The sequence below is a fragment of the Dermacentor variabilis genome, chromosome 6 (assembly GCF_050947875.1).
Source record: "Dermacentor variabilis isolate Ectoservices chromosome 6, ASM5094787v1, whole genome shotgun sequence".
Classification (NCBI taxonomy): Eukaryota; Metazoa; Arthropoda; class Arachnida; order Ixodida; family Ixodidae; genus Dermacentor; species Dermacentor variabilis.
Window position 1 is genome coordinate 20,236,591 of NC_134573.1, and position 19,298 is coordinate 20,255,888.

The following is a 19,298-nucleotide window of genomic DNA, read 5'->3' on the forward strand; positions in this document are numbered from 1 at the left end:
CGTGTACTAAATGTTACCGGGAGAGTTTCGTGACGCATTCTCTCACCCCAAACATTACCGTAATGATTTCACATTTCGGACTACATTTCAAGCTCCCTCGCGGCGCCAGCTTTTGTGACGAAGTTAACCAAAAGCCGCTCCGCCGTGTGATGCAGTTAGTTTCGCGTGCACTGAAAATTACCGGGAGAGGTTCGTGACGCTTTCTCTGACCCCCAACATTACCGTAATAATTTCAATACTTTTCGGACTATATTTGAAACACCCTCGCGGCGCCGGTTCTGTGATAAAGTTAACCAAAAGCAGCTCGGCCGTGGGATGCAGTTAGTTTCGCGTGTACTGAATGTTACCGGGAGTGGTTCTTGACGCTTTCTCTGTACCCCAACATTTCCGTAATAATTTCACTACTTTTTGGACTACATTTCAAGCACCCTCGCGGCGCCACGTTTTGTGACGAAGTTAACCAAAAGGAGCTCGGCCGTGGGATGCGGTTAGTTTCACGTGTACTGAATGTTACCGGAGGGGTTCGTGACGCTTTCTCGGTCCCCCAACATTACCGTAATTATTTCACTACTTTTCGGACTACATTTGAAGCACCCTCGCGGCGCTAGTTTTGTCCGGAAGTTAACCAAAAGCAGCTCGGCCGTGGGATGCAGTTAGTTTCGCGTGTACTAAATGTTACCGGCAGACGTCCACCATGTTATCTCTGTCCCCCAACATTACTGTAATAATTTCACTACTTTTCGGACTACATTTCAAGCACCCTCGTGGCGCCAGGTATTGTGACGAAGTTAACCAAAAGCAGCTCGGCCATGGGATGCAATTAGTTTCGCGTGTACTGAATGTTACCGGGAGAGGTTCGTGACGCTTTCTCTGACCCCCAGCTTTAAAGTAATGATTTCATTACTTTTCGGACTACATTTCACGCACCCTCGCGGCGCCAGGTTTTGTGACGAAGTTAACCAAAAGCAGCTCGGCCGTGGGATGCAGTTAGCTTCGCGTGTACGGAATGTTACCGGGAGAGGTTCGTGACACTTTCTCTTACCCCCAAAATTGCCGCAATAATTTCACTACTTTTCGGACTACATTTCAAGCACCCTCGCGGCGCCAGGTTCTGCGACGAAGTTAGCCAAAAGCAGCTCCGCCGTGTGATGCAGTTAGTTTCGCGTGTACTAAATGTTACCGGGAGAGGTTCGTGACGCATTCTCTGACCCCCAACATTACCGTAATAATTTCACTGCTTTTCGGACTACATTTCAAGCACCCTCGCGGCGCTAGTTTTGTGATGAAGTTAACCAAAAGCAGCTCGGCCGTGTGATGCAATTAGTTGTGCATGTACTGAATGTTACCGGGAGAGGTTCGTGACGCTTTCTCTGACCCCCAACATAATCGGAATAATTTCACTACCTTTCGGACTACATTTCAAGCACCCTCGCGGCGCCAGGTTTTGTGACGAAGTTAACCAAAAGCAGCTCGGCCGTGGGATGCGGTTAGTTTCGCGTGTACGGAATGTTACCGGGAGAGGTTCCTGACGCTTTCTCTGACCCCCAAAATTGCCGTAATAATTTCACTACTTTTCGGACTACATTTCAAGCACCCTCGCGGCGCCAGGTTCTGCGACGAAGTTAACCAAAAGCAGCTCGGCCGTGGGATGCAGTTAATTTCTCGTGTACTGAATGTTACCGGGAGAGGTTCGTGACGCTTTCTCTGACCCCCAAAATTACCGTAATAATTTCACTACTTTTCGGACTACATTTCAAGCACCCTCGCGGTGCCAGGTTCTGTGACGAAGTTAACCAAAAGCAGCTCCGACGTGTGATGCAGTTAGTTTCGCGTGTACTAAATGTTACCGGGAGAGTTTCGTGACGCATTCTCTCACCCCAAACATTACCGTAATTATTTCACATTTCGGACTACATTTCAAGCACCCTCGCGGCGCCAGCTTTTGTGACGAAGTTAACCAAAAGCAGCTCCGCCGTGTGATGCAGTTAGTTTCGCGTGTACTGAAAATTACCGGGAGAGGTTCGTGACGCTTTCTCTGACCCCCAACAATACCGTAATAATTTCAATACTTTTCGGACTATATTTGAAGCACCCTCGCGGCGCCAGTTCTGTGATAAAGTTAACCAAAAGCAGCTCGGCCGTAGGATGCAGTTAGTTTCGCGTGTACTGAATGTTACCGGGAGAGGTTCGTGACGCTTTCTCTGTACCCCAACATTACCGTAATAATTTCACTACATTTTGGACTACATTTCAAGCACCCTCGCGGCGCCACGTTTTGTGACGAAGTTAACCAAAAGGAGCTCGGCCGTGGGATGCGGTTAGTTTCGCGTGTACTGAATGTTACCGGAGGGGTTCGTGACGCTTTCTCTGTCCCCCAACATTACCGTAATTATTTCACTACTTTTCGGACTACATTTGAAGCACCCTCGCGGCGCTAGTTTTGTCAGGAAGTTAACCAAACGCAGCTCGGCCGTGGGATGCAGATAGTTTCGCGTGTACTAAATGTTACCGGCAGACGTCCGCCATGCTTTCTCTGTCCCCCAACATTACCGTAATAATTTCACTACTTTTCGGACTACATTTCAAGCACCCTCGTGGCGCCAGGTATTGTGACGAAGTTAACCAAAAGCAGCTCGGCCGTGGGATGCAATTAGTTTCGCGTGTACTGAATGTTACCGGGAGAGGTTCGTGACGCTTTCTCTGACCCCCAGCTTTAAAGTAATGATTTCATTACTTTTCGGACTACATTTCACGCACCCTCGCGGCGCCAGGTTTTGTGACGAAGTTAACCAAAAGCAGCTCGGCCGTGGGATGCAGTTAGCTTCGCGTGTACGGAATGTTACCGGGAGAGGTTCGTGACACTTTCTCAGACCCCCAAAATTGCCGTAATAATTTCACTACTTTTCGGACTACATTTCAAGCACCCTCGCGGCGCCAGGTTCTGCGACGAAGTTAACCAAAAGCAGCTCCGCCGTGTGATGCAGTTAGTTTCGCCTGTACTAAATGTTACCGGGAGAGGTTCGTGACGCATTCTCTGACCCCCAACATTACCGTAATAATTTCACTGCTTTTCGGACTACATTTCAAGCACCCTCGCGGCGCTAGTTTTGTGACGAAGTTAACCAAAAGCAGCTCGGCCGTGTGATGCAATTAGTTGTGCATGTACTGAATGTTACCGGGAGAGGTTCGTGACGCTTTCTCTGACCCCCAACATAATCGGAATAATTTCACTACCTTTCGGACTACATTTCAAGCACCCTCGCGGCGCCAGGTTTTGTGACGAAGTTAACAAAAAGCAGCTCGGCCGTGTGATGCGGTTAGTTTCGCGTGTACTAAATGTTACCGGGAGACGTTCGTGACGCTTTCTCTGACCCCCAACACTACCGTAATAATTTCACTACTTTTTGGACTACATTTCAAGCACCCTCGCGGCGCCACGTTTTGTGACGAAGTTAACCAAAAGCAGCTCGGCCGTGGGATGCGGTTAGTTTCGCGTGTACGGAATGTTACCGGGAGAGGTTCCTGACGCTTTCTCTGACCCCCAAAATTGCCGTAATAATTTCACTACTTTTCGGACTACATTTCAAGCACCCTCGCGGCGCCAGGTTCTGCGACTAAGTTAACCAAAAGCAGCTCGGCCGTGGGATGCAATTAGTTTCGCGTGTACTGAATGTTACCGGGAGAGGTTCCTGACGCTTTCTCTGACCCCCAGCTTTAAAGTAATAATTTCATTACTTTTCGGACTACATTTCAAGCACCCTCGCGGCGCCAGGTTTTGTGACGAAGTTAACCAAAAGCAGCTCGGCCGTGTGATTTGGTTAGTTTCGCGTGTACTAAATGTTACCGGGAGACGTTCGTGACGCTTTCTCTGACCCCCAACACTACCGTAATAATTTCACTACTTTTTGGACTACATTTCAAGCGCCCTCGCGGCGCCACGTTTTGTGACGAAGTTAACCAAAAGCAGCTCGGCCGTGGGATGCGGTTAGTTTCGCGTGTACGGAATGTTACCGGGAGAGGTTCGTGACGCTTTCTCTGACCCCCAAAATTGCCGTAATAATTTCACTACTTTTCGGACTACATTTCAAGCACCCTCGCGGCGCCAGTTTCTGCGACGAAGTTAACCAAAAGCAGCTCCGCCGTGTGATGCAGTTAGTTTCGCGTGTAATAAATGTTACCGGGAGAGTTTCGTGACACATACTCTGACCCCAAACATTACCGTAATATTTTCTCTACTTTTTGGACTACATTTAAAGATTCCTCGCGGCGCCACGTCTTGTGACGAAGTTAACCAAAATCAGCTCGGCCGTGTGATGCAATTAGTTGTGCGTGCACTGAATGTTACCGGGAAAGGTTCGTGACGCTTTCTCTGACCCCCAACATTACCGTAATAATTTCACTATTTTTGGACTACATTTCAAGCACCCTCGCGGCGCCAGGTTTTGTGACGAAGTTAACGAAAACAGCTCGGCCCTGTGATGCAGTTAGTTTCGCGTGTTTGAATGTTACCGGGAGAGGTTCGTCACGCTTTCTCTGACCCCTAATATTACCGTAATAAGTTCACTGCTTTTCGGACTGCATTTCAAGCACCCTCGCGCGCCAGTTTTGTGCCGAAGTTAACCAAAAGCAGCTCGGCCGTGTGATGCAATTAGTTGTGCATGTACTGAATGTTACCGGGAGAGGTTCGTGACGCTTTCTCTGACCCCCAACATTACCGGAATAATTTCACTACCTTTCGGACTATATTTCAAGCACCCTCGCGGCGCCAGGTTTTGTGACGAAGTTAACCAAAAGCAGCTCGGCCGTGTGATGCGGTTAGTTTCGCGTGTACTAAATGTTACCGGGGGAGGTTCGTAACGCTTTCTCTGACCCCCAACACTACCGTAATAATTTCACTACTTTTTGGACTACATTTCAAGCACCCTCGCGGCGCCACGTTTTGTGACGAAGTAAACCAAAAGCAGCTCGGCCGTGGGATGCGGTTAGTTTCGCGTGTACCGAATGTTACCGGGAGATGTTCGTGACGCTTTCTCTGTCCCCCAACATTACCGTAATAATTTCACTACTTTTCGGACTACATTCTAAGCACCCCGCGGCGCCAGTTTTGTGATGAAGTTAACCAAAAGGAGCTCGGCCGTGGAATGCACTTAGTTTCGCGTGTACTGAATGTTACCGGGAGCGGTTCCTGACGCTTTCTCTGTCCCCCAACATTACCGTAATAATTTCACTACTTTTCGAACTGCATATCAAGCACCCTCGCGGCGCCACTTTTGTGACGAAGTTAACCAAATGCAGCTCGGCCGTGGGATGCAATTAGTTTCGCGTGTACTGAATGTTACCGCGAGAGGATCGTGACGCTTTCTCTGACCCCCAGCATTAAAATAATGATTTCATCACTTTTCGGACTACATTTCAAGCACCCTCGCGGCGCCAGGTTTTGTGACGAAGTTAACCAAAAGCAGCTCGGCCGTGGGATGCAGTTAGTTTCGCGTGTACTGAACGTTACCGGGAGAGGTTCGTGACGCTTTCTCTGACCCCCAAAATTAGCGTAATAATTTCACTACTTTTCGGACTACATTTCAAGCACCCTCGCGGCGCCAGGTTCTGTGACGAAGTTAACCAAAAGCAGCTCCGACGTGTGATGCAGTTAGTTTCGCGTGTACTGAAAATTACCGGGAGAGGTTCGTGACGCTTTCTCTGACCCCCAACATTACCGTAATAATTTCAATACTTTTCGGACTATATTTGAAGCACCCTCGTGGCGCCAGTTCTGTGATAAAGTTAACCAAAAGCAGCTCGGCCGTGGGATGCAGTTAGTTTCGCGTGTACTGGATGTTACCGGGAGAGGTTCGTGACGCTTTCTCTGTACCCCAACATTACCGTAATAATTTCACTACTTTTTGGACTACATTTCAAGCACCCTCGCGGCGCCACGTTTTGTGACGAAGTTAACCAAAAGGAGCTCGGCCGTGGGATGCGGTTAGTTTCGCGTGTACTGAATGTTACCGGAGGGGTTCGTGACGCTTTCTCTGTCCCCCAACATTACCGTAAGTATTTCACTACTTTTCGGACTACATTTGAAGCACCCTCGCGGCGCTAGTTTTGTCAGGAAGTTAACCAAAGCAGCTCGGCCGTGGGATGCAGTTAGTTTGGCGTGTACTAATTGTTACCGGGAGACGTCCGCCATGCTTTCTCTGTCCCCCAACATTACCGTAATATATTCACTACTTTTCGGACTACATTTCAAGCACCCTCGTGGCGCCAGGTATTGTGACGAAGTTAACCAAAAGCAGCTCGGCCGTGGGATTATATTAGTTTCGCGTGTACTGATTGTTACCGGGAGAGGTTCGTGACGCTTTCTCTGACCCCCAGCTTTAAAGTAATGATTTCATTACTTTTCGGACTACATTTCACGCACCCTCGCGGCGCCAGGTTTTGTGACGAAGTTAACCAAAAGCAGCTCGGCCGTGGGATGCAGTTAGTTTCGCGTGTACTGAATGTTACCGGGAGAGGTTCCTGACGCTTTCTCTGACCCCCAGCATTAAAGTAATGATTTCATCACTTTTCGGACTACATTTCAAGCACCCTCGCGGCGCCAGGTTTTGTTACGAAGTTAACCAAAAGCAGCTCGGCCGTGGGATGCAGTTAGTTTCGCGTGTACTAAATGTTACCGGGAGAGTTTCGTGACGCATACTCTCATCCCAAACATTACCGTAATGATTTCACAACATTTCGGACTACATTTCAAGCACCCTCGCGGCGCCAGTTTTGTGATGAAGTTAACCAAAAGCAGCTCGGCCGTGGGATGCACTTAGTTTCGCGTGTACTGAATGTTACCGAGAGAGGTTCCTGACGCTTTCTCTGTCCCCCAACATTACCGTAATAATTTCACTACTTTTCGAACCGCATTTCAAGCACCCTCGCGGCGCCACTTTTGTGACGAAGTTAACCAAAAGAAGCTCGGCCGTGGGATGCAATTAGTTTCGCGTGTACTGAATGTTACCGCGAGAGGATCGTGAGGCTTTCTCTGACCCCCAGCATTAAAGTAATGATTTCATCACTTTTCGGACTACATTTCAAGCACCCTCGCGGCACCAGGTTTTGTGACGAAGTTAACCAAAAGCAGCTCGGCCGTGGGATGCACTTAGTTTCGCGTGTACTGAATGTTACCGGGAGAGTTTCGTGACGCATACTCTCACCCCAAACATTACCGTAATGATTTCACAACATTTCGGACTACATTTCAAGCACCCTCGCGGCGCCAGGTCTTGTGACGAAGTTAACCAAAAGAAGCTCGGCCGTGGGATGCAGTTCGTTTCGCGTGTACTGAATGTTACCGGGAGAGTTTCGTGACGCATTCTCTCACCCCAAACATTACCGTAATGATTTCACATTTCGGACTACATTTCAAGCACCCTCGCGGCGCCAGCTTTTGTGACGAAGTTAACCAAAAGCAGCTCGGCCGTGTGATGCAGTTAGTTTCGCGTGTACTGAAAATTACCGGGAGAGGTTCGTGACGCTTTCTCTGACCCCCAACATTACCGTAATAATTTCAATACTTTTCAGACTATATTTGAAGCACCCTCGCGGCGCCAGTTCTGTGATAAAGTTAACCAAAAGCAGCTCGGCCGTGGGATGCAGTTAGTTTCGCGTGTACTGAATGTTACCGGGAGAGGTTCGTGACGCTTTCTCTGTACCCCAACATTACCGTAATAATTTCACTACTTTTTGAACTACGTTTCAAGCACCCTCGCGGCGCCACGTTTTGTGACGAAGTTAACCAAAAGGAGCTCGGCCGTGGGATGCGGTTAGTTTCGCGTGTACTGAATGTTACCGGAGGGGTTCGTGACGCTTTCTCTGTCCCCCAACATTACCGTAATTATTTCACTACTTTTCGGACTACATTTGAAGCACCCTCACGGCGCTAGTTTTGTCAGGAAGTTAACCAAAGCAGCCCGGCCGTGGGATGCAGTTAGTTTCGCGTGTACTAAATGTTACCGGGAGACGTCCGCCATGCTTTCTCTGTCCCCCAACATTACCGTAATAACTTCACTACTTTTCGGACTACATTTCAAGCACCGTCGTGGCGCCAGGTATTGTGACGAAGTTAACCAAAAGCAGCTCGGCCGTGGGATGCAATTAGTTTTGCGTGTACTGAATGTTACCGGGAGAGGTTCGTGACGCTTTCTCTGACCCCCAGCTTTAAAGTAATGATTTCATTTTTTTTCGGACTACATTTCACGCACCCTCGCGGCGCCAGGTTTTGTGACGAAGTTAACCAAAAGCGGCTCGGCCGTGGGATGCAGTTAGTTTCGCGTGTACTGAATGTTACCGGGAGAGGTTCCTGACGCTTTCTCTGACCCCCAGCATTAAAGTAATGATTTCATCACTTTTCGGACTACATTTCAAGCACCCTCGCGGCGCCAGGTTTTGTGACGAAGTTAACCAAAAGCAGCTCGGCCGTGGGATGCAGTTAGTTTCGCGTGTACTGAATGTTACCGGGAGAGTTTCGTGACGCATACTCTCACACCAAACATTACCGTAATGATTTCACAACATTTCGGACTACATTTCAAGCACCCTCGCGGCGCCAGTTTTGTGATGAAGTTAACCAAAAGCAGCTCGGCCGTGGGATGCACTTAGTTTCGCGTGTACTGAATGTTAGCGGGAGAGGTTCGTGACCCTTTCTCTGTCCCCCAACATTACCGTAATAATTTCACTACTTTTCGAACTGCATTTCAAGCACCCTCGTGGCGCCACTTTTGTGACGAAGTTAACCAAAAGCAGCTCGGCCGTGTGATGCAATTAGTTTTGCGTGTACTGAATATAACCGAGAGAGGTTCGTGACGCTTCCTCTGACCCCCAAAATTACCGTAATAATTTCACTACTTTTCGGACTACATTTCAAGCACCCTCGCAGCGCCAGGTTCTGTGACGAAGTTAACCAAAAGCAGCTCCGACGTGTGATGCAGTTAGTTTCGCGTGTACTATAGGTTACCGGGAGAGTTTCGTGACGCATACTCTAACCCCAAACATTACCGTAATGATTTCACAACATTTCGGACTACATTTCAAGCACCCTCGCGGCGCCAGGTTTTGTGACGAAGTTAACCAAAAGCAGCTCGGCCGTGTGATGCAATTAGTTGTGCATGTACTGAATGTTACCGGGAGAGGTTCGTGACGCTTTCTCTGACCCCCAACATTACCGGAATAATTTCACTACCTTTCGGACTATATTTCAAGCACCCTCGCGGCGCCAGGTTTTGTGACGAAGTTAACCAAAAGCAGCTCGGCCGTGTGATGCGGTTAGTTTCGCGTGTACTAAATGTTACCGGGAGAGGTTCGTGACGCTTTCTCTGACCCCCAACACTACCGTAATAATTTCACTACTTTTTGGACTACATTTCAAGCGCCCTCGCGGCGCCACGTTTTGTGACGAAGTTAACCAAAAGCAGCTCGGCCGTGGGATGCGGTTAGTTTCGCGTGTACGGAATGTTACCGGGAGAGGTTCGTGACGCTTTCTCTGACCCCCAAAATTGCCGTAATAATTTCACTACTTTTCGGACTACATTTCAAGCACCCTCGCGGCGCCAGGTTCTGCGACGAAGTTAACCAAAAGCAGCTCCGCCGTGTGATGCAGTTAGTTTCGCGTGTAATAAATGTTACCGGGTGAGTTTCGTGACGCATACTCTGACCCCAAACATTACCGTAATATTTTCTCTACTTTTTGGACTACATTAAAAATCCCTCGCGGCGCCACCTCTTGTGACGAAGTTAACCAAAATCAGCTCGGCCGTGTGATGCAATTAGTTGTGCGTGCACTGAATGTTACCGGGAAAGGTTCGTGACGCTTTCTCTGACCCCCAACATTACCGTAATAATTTCACTATTTTTGGACTACATTTCAAGCACCCTCGCGGCGCCAGGTTTTGTGACGAAGTTAACGAAAACAGCTCGGCCCTGTGATGCAGTTAGTTTCGCGTGTTTGAATGTTACCGGGAGAGGTTCGTCACGCTTTCTCTGACCCCTAATATTACCGTAATAAGTTCACTACTTTTCGGACTGCATTTCAAGCACCCTCGCGCGCCAGTTTTGTGACGAAGTTAACCAAAAGCAGCTCGGCCGTGTGATGCAATTAGTTGTGCATGTACTGAATGTTACCGGGAGAGGTTCGTGACGCTTTCTCTGACCCCCAACCTTATCGGACTAATTTCACTACTTTTCGGACTACATTCTAAGCACCCTCGCGGCGCCAGTTTTGTGATGAAGTTAACCAAAAGCAGCTCGGCCGTGGGATGCACTTTGTTTCGCGTGTACTGAATGTTAGCGGGAGAGGTTCTTGACCCTTTCTCTGTCCCCCAACATTACCGTAATAATTTCACTACTTTTCGAACTGCATTTCAAGCACCCTCGTGGCACCACTTTTGTGACGAAGTTAACCAAAAGCAGCTCGGCCGTGTGATGCAATTAGTTTTGCGTGTACTGAATATAACCGAGAGAGGTTCGTGACGCTTTCTCTGACCCCCAACATTACCGTAATAATTTCGCTACTTTTCGGACTACATTTCAAGCACCCTCCCGGCGCCAGGATTTGTGACGAAGTTAACCAAAAGCTGCTCTGCCGTGGGATGCAATTAGTTTCGCGTGTATTGAATGTTACCGGGAGAGGTTCGTGACGCTTCCTCTGACCCCCAAAATTACCGTAATAATTTCACTACTTTTCGGACTACATTTCAAGCACCCTCGCGGCGCCAGGTTCTGTGACGAAGTTAACCAAAAGCAGCTCCGACGTGTGATGCAGTTAGTTTCGCGTGTACTAAATGTTATCGGGAGAGTTTCGTGACGCATACTCTAACCCCAAACATTACCGTAATGATTTCACAACATTTCGGACTACATTTCAAGCACCCTCGCGGCGCCAGGTTTTGTGACGAAGTTAACCAAAAGCAGCTCGGCCGTGTGATGCAATTAGTTGTGCATGTACTGAATGTTACCGGGAGAGGTTTGTGACGCTTTCTCTGACCCCCAACATTACCGGAATAATTTCACTACCTTTCGGACTATATTTCAAGCACCCTCGCGGCGCCAGGTTTTGTGACGAAGTTAACCAAAAGCAGCTCGGCCGTGTGATGCGGTTAGTTTCGCGTGTACTAAATGTTACCGGGAGAGGTTCGTGACGCTTTTCTGACCCCCAACACTACCGTAAAAATTTAACTACTTTTTGGACTACATTTCAAGCGCCCTCGCGGCGCTACATTTTGTGATGAAGTTAACCAAAAGCAGCTCGGCCGTGGGATGCGGTTAGTTTCGCGTGTACGGAATGTTACCGGGAGAGGTTCGTGACGCTTTCTCTGACCCCCAAAATTGCCGTAATAATTTCACTACTTTTCGGACTACATTTCAAGCACCCTCGCGGCGCCAGGTTCTGCGACGAAGTTAAGCAAAAGCAGCTCCGCCGTGTGATGCAGTTAGTTTCGAGTGTAATAAATGTTACCGGGAGAGTTTCGTGACGCATACTCTGACCCCAAACATTACCGTAATATTTTCTCTACTTTTTGGACTACATTTAAAGATCCCTCGCGGCGCCACGTCTTGTGACGAAGTTAACCAAAATCAGCTCGGCCGTGTGATGCAATTAGTTGTGCGTGCACTGAATGTTACCGGGAAAGGTTCGTGACGCTTTCTCTGACCCCCAACATTACCGGAATAATTTCACTACTTTTCGGACTACATTCTAAGCACCCTCGCGGCGCCAGTTTTGTGATGAATTTAACCAAAAGCAGCTCGACCGTGGGATGCACTTAGTTTCGCGTGTACTGAATGTTACCGGGAGAGGTTCCTGACGCTTTCTCTGTCCCCCAACATTACCGTAATAATTTCACTGCTTTTCGAACTGCATTTCAAGCACCCTCGCGGCGCCACTTTTGTGACGAAGTTAACCAAAAGCAGCTCGGCCGTGGGATGCAATTAGTTTCGCGTGTACTGAATGTTACCGCGAGAGGATCGTGACGCTTTCTCTGACCCCCAGCATTAAAGTAATGATTTCATCACTTTTCGGACTACATTTCAAGCACCCTCGCGGCGCCAGGTTTTGTGACGAAGTTAACCAAAAGCAGCTAGGCTGTGTGATGCAGTTAGTTTCGCGTGTACTGAAAATTACCGGGAGAGGTTCGTGACGCTTTCTCTGACCCCCAACATTACCGTAATAATTTCAATACTTTTCGGACTATATTTGAAGCACCCTCGCGGCGCCAGTTCTGTGATAAAGTTAACCAAAAGCAGCTCGGCCGTGGGATGCAGTTAGTTTCGCGTGTACTGAATGTTACCGGGAGAGGTTCGTGACGCTTTCTCTGTACCCCAACATTACCGTAATAATTTCACTACTTTTTGGACTACATTTCTAGCACCCTCGCGGCGCCACGTTTTGTGACGAAGTTAACCAAAAGGAGCTCGGCCGTGGGATGCGGTTAGTTTCGCGTGTACTGAATGTTACCGGAGGGGTTCGTGACGCTTTCTCTGTCCCCCAACATTACCGTAAGTATTTCACTACTTTTCGGACTACATTTGAAGCACCCTCGCGGCGCTAGTTTTGTCAGGAAGTTAACCAAAGCAGCTCGGCCGTGGGATGCAGTTAGTTTCGCGTGTATTAATTGTTACCGGGAGACGTCCGCCATGCTTTCTCTGTCCCCCAACATTACCGTAATAATTTCACTACTTTTCGGACTACATTACAAGCACCCTCGTGGCGCCAGGTATTGTGACGAAGTTAACCAAAAGCAGCTCGGCCGTGGGATTATATTAGTTTCGCGTGTACTGATTGTTACCGGGAGAGGTTCGTGACGCTTTCTCTGACCCCCAGCTTTAAAGTAATGATTTCATTACTTTTCGGACTACATTTCACGCACCCTCGCGGCGCCAGGTTTTGTGACGAAGTTAACCAAAAGCAGCTCGGCCGTGTGATGCGGTTAGTTTCGCGTGTACTAAATGTTACCGGGAGAGGTTCGTGACGCTTTCTCTGACCCCCAACACTACCGTAATAATTTCACTACTTTTTGGACTACATTTCAAGCACCCTCGCGGCGCCACGTTTTGTGACGAAGTAAACCAAAAGCAGCTCGGCCGTGGGATGCGGTTAGTTTCGCGTGTACCGAATGTTACCGGGAGAGGTTCGTGACGCTTTCTCTGTCCCCCAACATTACCGTAATAATTTCACTACTTTTCGGACTACATTCTAAGCACCCCGCGGCGCCAGTTTTGTGGTGAAGTTAACCAAAAGCAGCTCGGCCGTGGGATGCACTTAGTTTCGCGTGTACTGAATGTTACCGGGAGAGGTTCCTGACGCTTTCTCTGTCCCCCAACATTACCGTAATAATTTCACTACTTTTCGAACTGCATTTCAAGCACCCTCGCGGCGCCACTTTTGTGACGAAGTTAACCAAAAGCAGCTCGGCCGTGGGATGCAATTAGTTTCGCGTTTACTGAATGTTACCGCGAGAGGATCGTGACGCTTTCTCTGACCCCCAGCATTAAAGTAATGATTTCATCACTTTTCGGACTACATTTCAAGCACCCTCGCGGCGCCAGGTTTTGTGACGAAGTTAACCAAAAGCAGCTCGGCCGTGTGATGCGGTTAGTTTCGCGTGTACTAAATGTTACCGGGAGAGGTTCGTGACGCTTTCTCTGACCCCCAACACTACCGTAATAATTTCACTACTATTTGGACTACATTTCAAGCACCCTCGCGGCGCCACGTTTTGTGACGAAGTAAACCAAAAGCAGCTCGGCCGTGGGATGCGGTTAGTTTCGCGTGTACCGAATGTTACCGGGAGAGGTTCGTGACGCTTTCTCTGTCCCCCAACATTACCGTAATAATTTCACAACATTTCGGACTACATTTCAAGCACCCTCGCGGCGCCAGTTTTGTGATGAAGTTAACCAAATGCAGCTCGGCCGTGGGATGCACTTAGTTTCGCGTGTACTGAATGTTACCGGGAGAGGTTCGTGACCCTATCTCTGTCCCCCAACATTACCGTAATAATTTCACTACTTTTCGAACTGCATTTCACGCACCTTCGTGGCGCCACTTTTGTGACGAAGTTAACCAAAAGCAGCTCGGCCGTGTGATGCAGTTAGTTTCGCGTGTACTAAATGTTACCGGGAGAGTTTCGTGACGCATACTCTCACCCCAAACATTACCGTAATGATTTCACAACATTTCGGACTACATTTCAAGCACCCTCGCGGCGCCAGGTTTTGTGACGAAGTTAACCAAAAGCAGCTCGGCCGTGGGATGCAGTTAGTTTCGCGTGTACTGAATGTTACTGGGAGAGGTTTGTGACGCTTTCTCTGACCCCCAAAATTACCGTAATAATTTCACTACTTTTCGGACTACATTTCAAGCACCCTCGCGGCGCCAGGTTCTGTGACGAAGTTAACCAAAAGCAGCTCCGACGTGTGATGCAGTTAGTTTCGCGTGTACTGAAAATTACCGGGAGAGGTTCGTGACGCTTTCTCTGACCCCCAACATTACCGTAATAATTTCAATACTTTTCGGACTATATTTGAAGCACCCTCGCGGCGCCAGTTCTGTGATAAAGTTAACCAAAAGCAGCTCGGCCGTGGGATGCAGTTAGTTTCGCGTGTACTGAATGTTACCGGGAGAGGTTCGTGACGCTTTCTCTGTACCCCAACATTACCGTAATAATTTCACTACTTTTTGGACTACATTTCAAGCACCCTCGCGGCGCCACGTTTTGTGACGAAGTTAACCAAAAGGAGCTCGGTCGTGGGATGCGGTTAGTTTCGCGTGTACTGAATGTTACCGGAGGGGTTCGTGACGCTTTCTCTGTCCCCCAACATTACCGTAAGTATTTCACTACTTTTCGGACTACATTTGAAGCACCCTCGCGGCGCTAGTTTTGTCAGGAAGTTAACCAAAGCAGCTCGGCCGTGGGATGCAGTTAGTTTCGCGTGTACTAATTGTTACCGGGAGACGTCCGCCATGCTTTCTCTGTCCCCCAACATTACCGTAATAATTTCACTACTTTTCGGACTACATTTCAAGCACCCTCGTGGCGCCAGGTATTGTGACGAAGTTAACCAAAAGCAGCTCGGCCGTGGGATTATATTAGTTTCGCGTGTACTGAATGTTACCGGGAGAGGTTCGTGACGCTTTCTCTGACCCCCAGCTTTAAAGTAATGATTTCATTACTTTTCGGACTACATTTCACGCACCCTCGCGGCGCCAGGTTTTGTGACGAAGTTAACCAAAAGCAGCTCGGCCGTGGGATGCAGTTAGTTTCGCGTGTACTGAATGTTACCGGGAGAGGTTCCTGACGCTTTCTCTGACCCCCAGCATTAAAGTAATGATTTCATCACTTTTCGGACTACATTTCAAGCACGCTCGCGGCGCCAGGTTTTGTGACGAAGTTAACCAAAAGCAGCTCGGCCGTGGGATGCAGTTAGTTTCGCGTGTACTAAATGTTACCGGGAGAGTTTCGTGACGCATACTCTCACCCCAAACATTACCGTAATGATTTCACAACATTTCGGACTACATTTCAAGCACCCTCGCGGCGCCAGTTTTGTGATGAAGTTAACCAAAAGCAGCTCGGCCGTGGGATGCACTTAGTTTCGCGTGTACTGAATGTTACCGGGAGAGGTTCCTGACGCTTTCTCTGTCCCCCAACATTACCGTAATAATTTCACTACTTTTCGAACTGCATTTCAAGCACCCTCGCGGCGCCACTTTTGTGACGAAGTTAACCAAAAGCAGCTCGGCCGTGGGATGCAATTAGTTTCGCGTGTACTGAATGTTACCGCGAGAGGATCGTGACGCTTTCTCTGACCCCCAGCATTAAAGTAATGATTTCATCACTTTTCGGACTACATTTCAAGCACCCTCGCGGCGCCAGGTTTTGTGACGAAGTTAACGAAAAGCAGCTCGGCCGTGGGATGCAGTTAGTTTCGCGTGTACTGAATGTTACCGGGAGAGTTTCGTGACGCATACTCTCACCCCAAACATTACCGTAATGATTTCACAACATTTCGGACTACATTTCAAGCACCCTCGTGGCGCCAGTTTTGTGATGAAGTTAACCAAAAGCAGCTCGGCCGTGGGATGCACTTAGTTTCGCGTGTACTGAATGTTACCGGGAGAGTTTCGTGACGCATACTCTCACCCCAAACATTACCGTAATGATTTCACAACATTTCGGACTACATTTCAAGCACCCTCGCGGCGCCTGGTCTTGTGACGAAGTTAACCAAAAGCAGCTCGGCCGTGGGATGCAGTTAATTTCGCGTGTACTGAATGTTACCGGGAGAGGTTCGTGACGCTTTCTCTGACCCCCAAAATTACCGTAATAATTTCACTACTTTTCGGACTACATTTCAAGCACCCTCGCGGCGCCAGGTTCTGTGACGAAGTTAACCAAAAGCAGCTCCGACGTGTGATGCAGTTAGTTTCGCGTGTACTAAGTGGTACCGGGAGAGTTTCGTGACGCATTCTCTCACCCCAAACATTACCGTAATGATTTCACATTTCGGACTACATTTCAAGCACCCTCGCGGCGCCAGCTTTTGTGACGAAGTTAACCAAAAGCAGCTCGGCCGTGTGATGCAGTTAGTTTCGCGTGTACTGAAAATTACCGGGAGAGGTTCGTGACGCTTTCTCTGACCCCCAACATTACCGTAATAATTTCAATACTTTTCGGACTATATTTGAAGCACCCTCGCGGCGCCAGTTCTGTGATAAAGTTAACCAAAAGCAGCTCGGCCGTGGGATGCAGTTAGTTTCGCGTGCACTGAATGTTACCGGGAGAGGTTCGTGACGCTTTCTCTGTACCCCAACATTACCGTAATAATTTCACTACTTTTTGAACTACACTTCAAGCACCCTCGCGGCGCCACGTTTTGTGACGAAGTTAACCAAAAGGAGCTCGGCCGTGGGATGCGGTTAGTTTCGCGTGTACTGAATGTTACCGGAGGGGTTCGTGACGCTTTCTCTGTCCCCCAACATTACCGTAATTATTTCACTTCTTTTCGGACTACATTTGAAGCACCCTCACGGAGCTAGTTTTGTCAGGAAGTTAACCAAAGCAGCTCGGCCGTGGGATGCAGTTAGTTTCGCGTGTACTAAATGTTACCGGGAGACGTCCGCCATGCTTTCTCTGTCCCCCAACATTACCGTGATAACTTCACTACTTTTCGGACTACATTTCAAGCACCCTCGTGGCGCCAGGTATTTTGACGAAGTTAACCAAAAGCAGCTCGGCCATGGGATGCAATTAGTTTCGCGTGTACTGAATGTTACCGGGAGAGGTTCGTGACGCTTTCTCTGACCCCCAGCTTTAAAGTAATGATTTCATCACTTTTTGGACTACATTTCAAGCACCCTCGCGGCGCCAGGTTTTGTGACGAAGTTAACCAAAAGCAGCTCGGCCGTGTGATGCGGTTAGTTTCGCGTGTACTAAATGTTACCGGGAGAGGTTCGTGACGCTTTCTCTGACCCCCAACACTACCGTAATAATTTCACTACTTTTTGGACTACATTTCAAGCGCCCTCGCGGCGCCACGTTTTGTGACGAAGTTAACCAAAAGCAGCTCGGCCGTGGGATGCGGTTAGTTTCGCGTGTACGGAATGTTACCGGGAGAGGTTCGTGACGCTTTCTCTGTCCCCCAAAATTGCCGTAATAATTTCACTACTTTTCGGACTACATTTCAAGCACCCTCGCGGCGCCACGTTTTGTGACGAAGTTAACCAAAAGCAGCTCGGCCGTGGGATGCAGTTAGCTTCGCGTGTACGGAATGTTACCGGGAGAGGTGCGTGACGCTTTCTCTGACCCCCAAAATTGCCGTAATAATTTCACTACTTTTCGGACTACATTTCAAGCACCCTCGCGGCGCCAGGTTCTGCGACGAAGTTAACCAAAAGCAGCTCGGCCGTGGGATGCAGTTAGCTTCGCGTGTACGGAATGTTACCGGGAGAGGTGCGTGACGCATTCTCTGACCCCCAACATTACCATAATAATTTCACTACTTTTCGGACTACATTTCAAGCACCCTCGAGGCGCTAGTATTGTGACGAAGTTAACCAAAAGCAGCTCGGCCGATTGATGCAATTAGTTGTGCATGTACTGAATGTTACCGGGAGAGGTTCGTGACGCTTTCTCTGACCCCCAACATAATCGGAATAATTTTACTATCTTTCGGACTACATTTCAAGCACCCTCGCGGCGCCACGTTTTGTGACGAAGTTAACCAAAAGCAGCTCGGCCGTGGGATGCGGTTAGTTTCGCGTGTACTGAATCTTACCAGGAGAGGTTCGTGGCGCTTTCTCTGTCCCCCAACATTACCGTAATAATTTCACTACTTTTCGGACTGCATTTCAAGCACCCTCGCGGCGCCAGTTTTGTGACGAGGTTAACCCGAAGCAGCTCGGCCGTGTGAGGCAATTAGTTTTGCGTGTACTGAATGTTACCGGGAGAGGTTCGTGACGCTTTCTCTGACCGCCAACATTACCGTAATAATTTCACTACTTTTCATGCACCCTCGCGGCACCAGGTTTTGTGACGAAGTTAACCAAAAGCAGCTCGGCCGTGGGATGCAATTAGTTTCGCGTCTACTGAATGTTACCGGTAGAGGTTCCTGACGCTTTCTCTGACCCCCAGCTTTAAAGTAATGATTTCATTACTTTTCGGACTACATTTCAAGCACCCTCGCGGCGCCATGTTTTGTGACGAAGTTAACCAAAAGCAGCTCGGCCGTGGGATGCAGTTAGTTTCGCGTGTACGGAATCTTACCGGGAGAGGTTCGTGACGCATACTCTAACCCCAAACATTACCGTAATATTTTCACTACTTTTTGGACTACATTTAAAGATCCCTCGCGGCGCCATGTCTTGTGACGAAGTTAACCAAAATCAGCTCGGCCGTGTGATGCAATTAGTTGTGCGTGCACTGAATGTTACCGGGAGAGTTTCGTGACGCATACTCTCACCCCAAACATTACCGTAATGATTTCACAACATTTCGGACTACATTTCAAGCACCCTCGCGGCGCCAGTTTTGTGATGAAGTTAACCAAAAGCAGCTCGGCCGTGGGATGCACTTAGTTTCGCGTGTAGTGAATGTTACCCGGAGAGGTTCGTGACCCTTTCTCTGTCCCCCAACATTGCCGTAATAATTTCACTACTTTTCGAACTGCATTTCAAGCACCCTCGTGGCGCCACTTTTGTGACGAAGTTAACCAAAAGCAGCTCGGCCGTTTGATGCAATTAGTTTTGCGTGTACTGAATA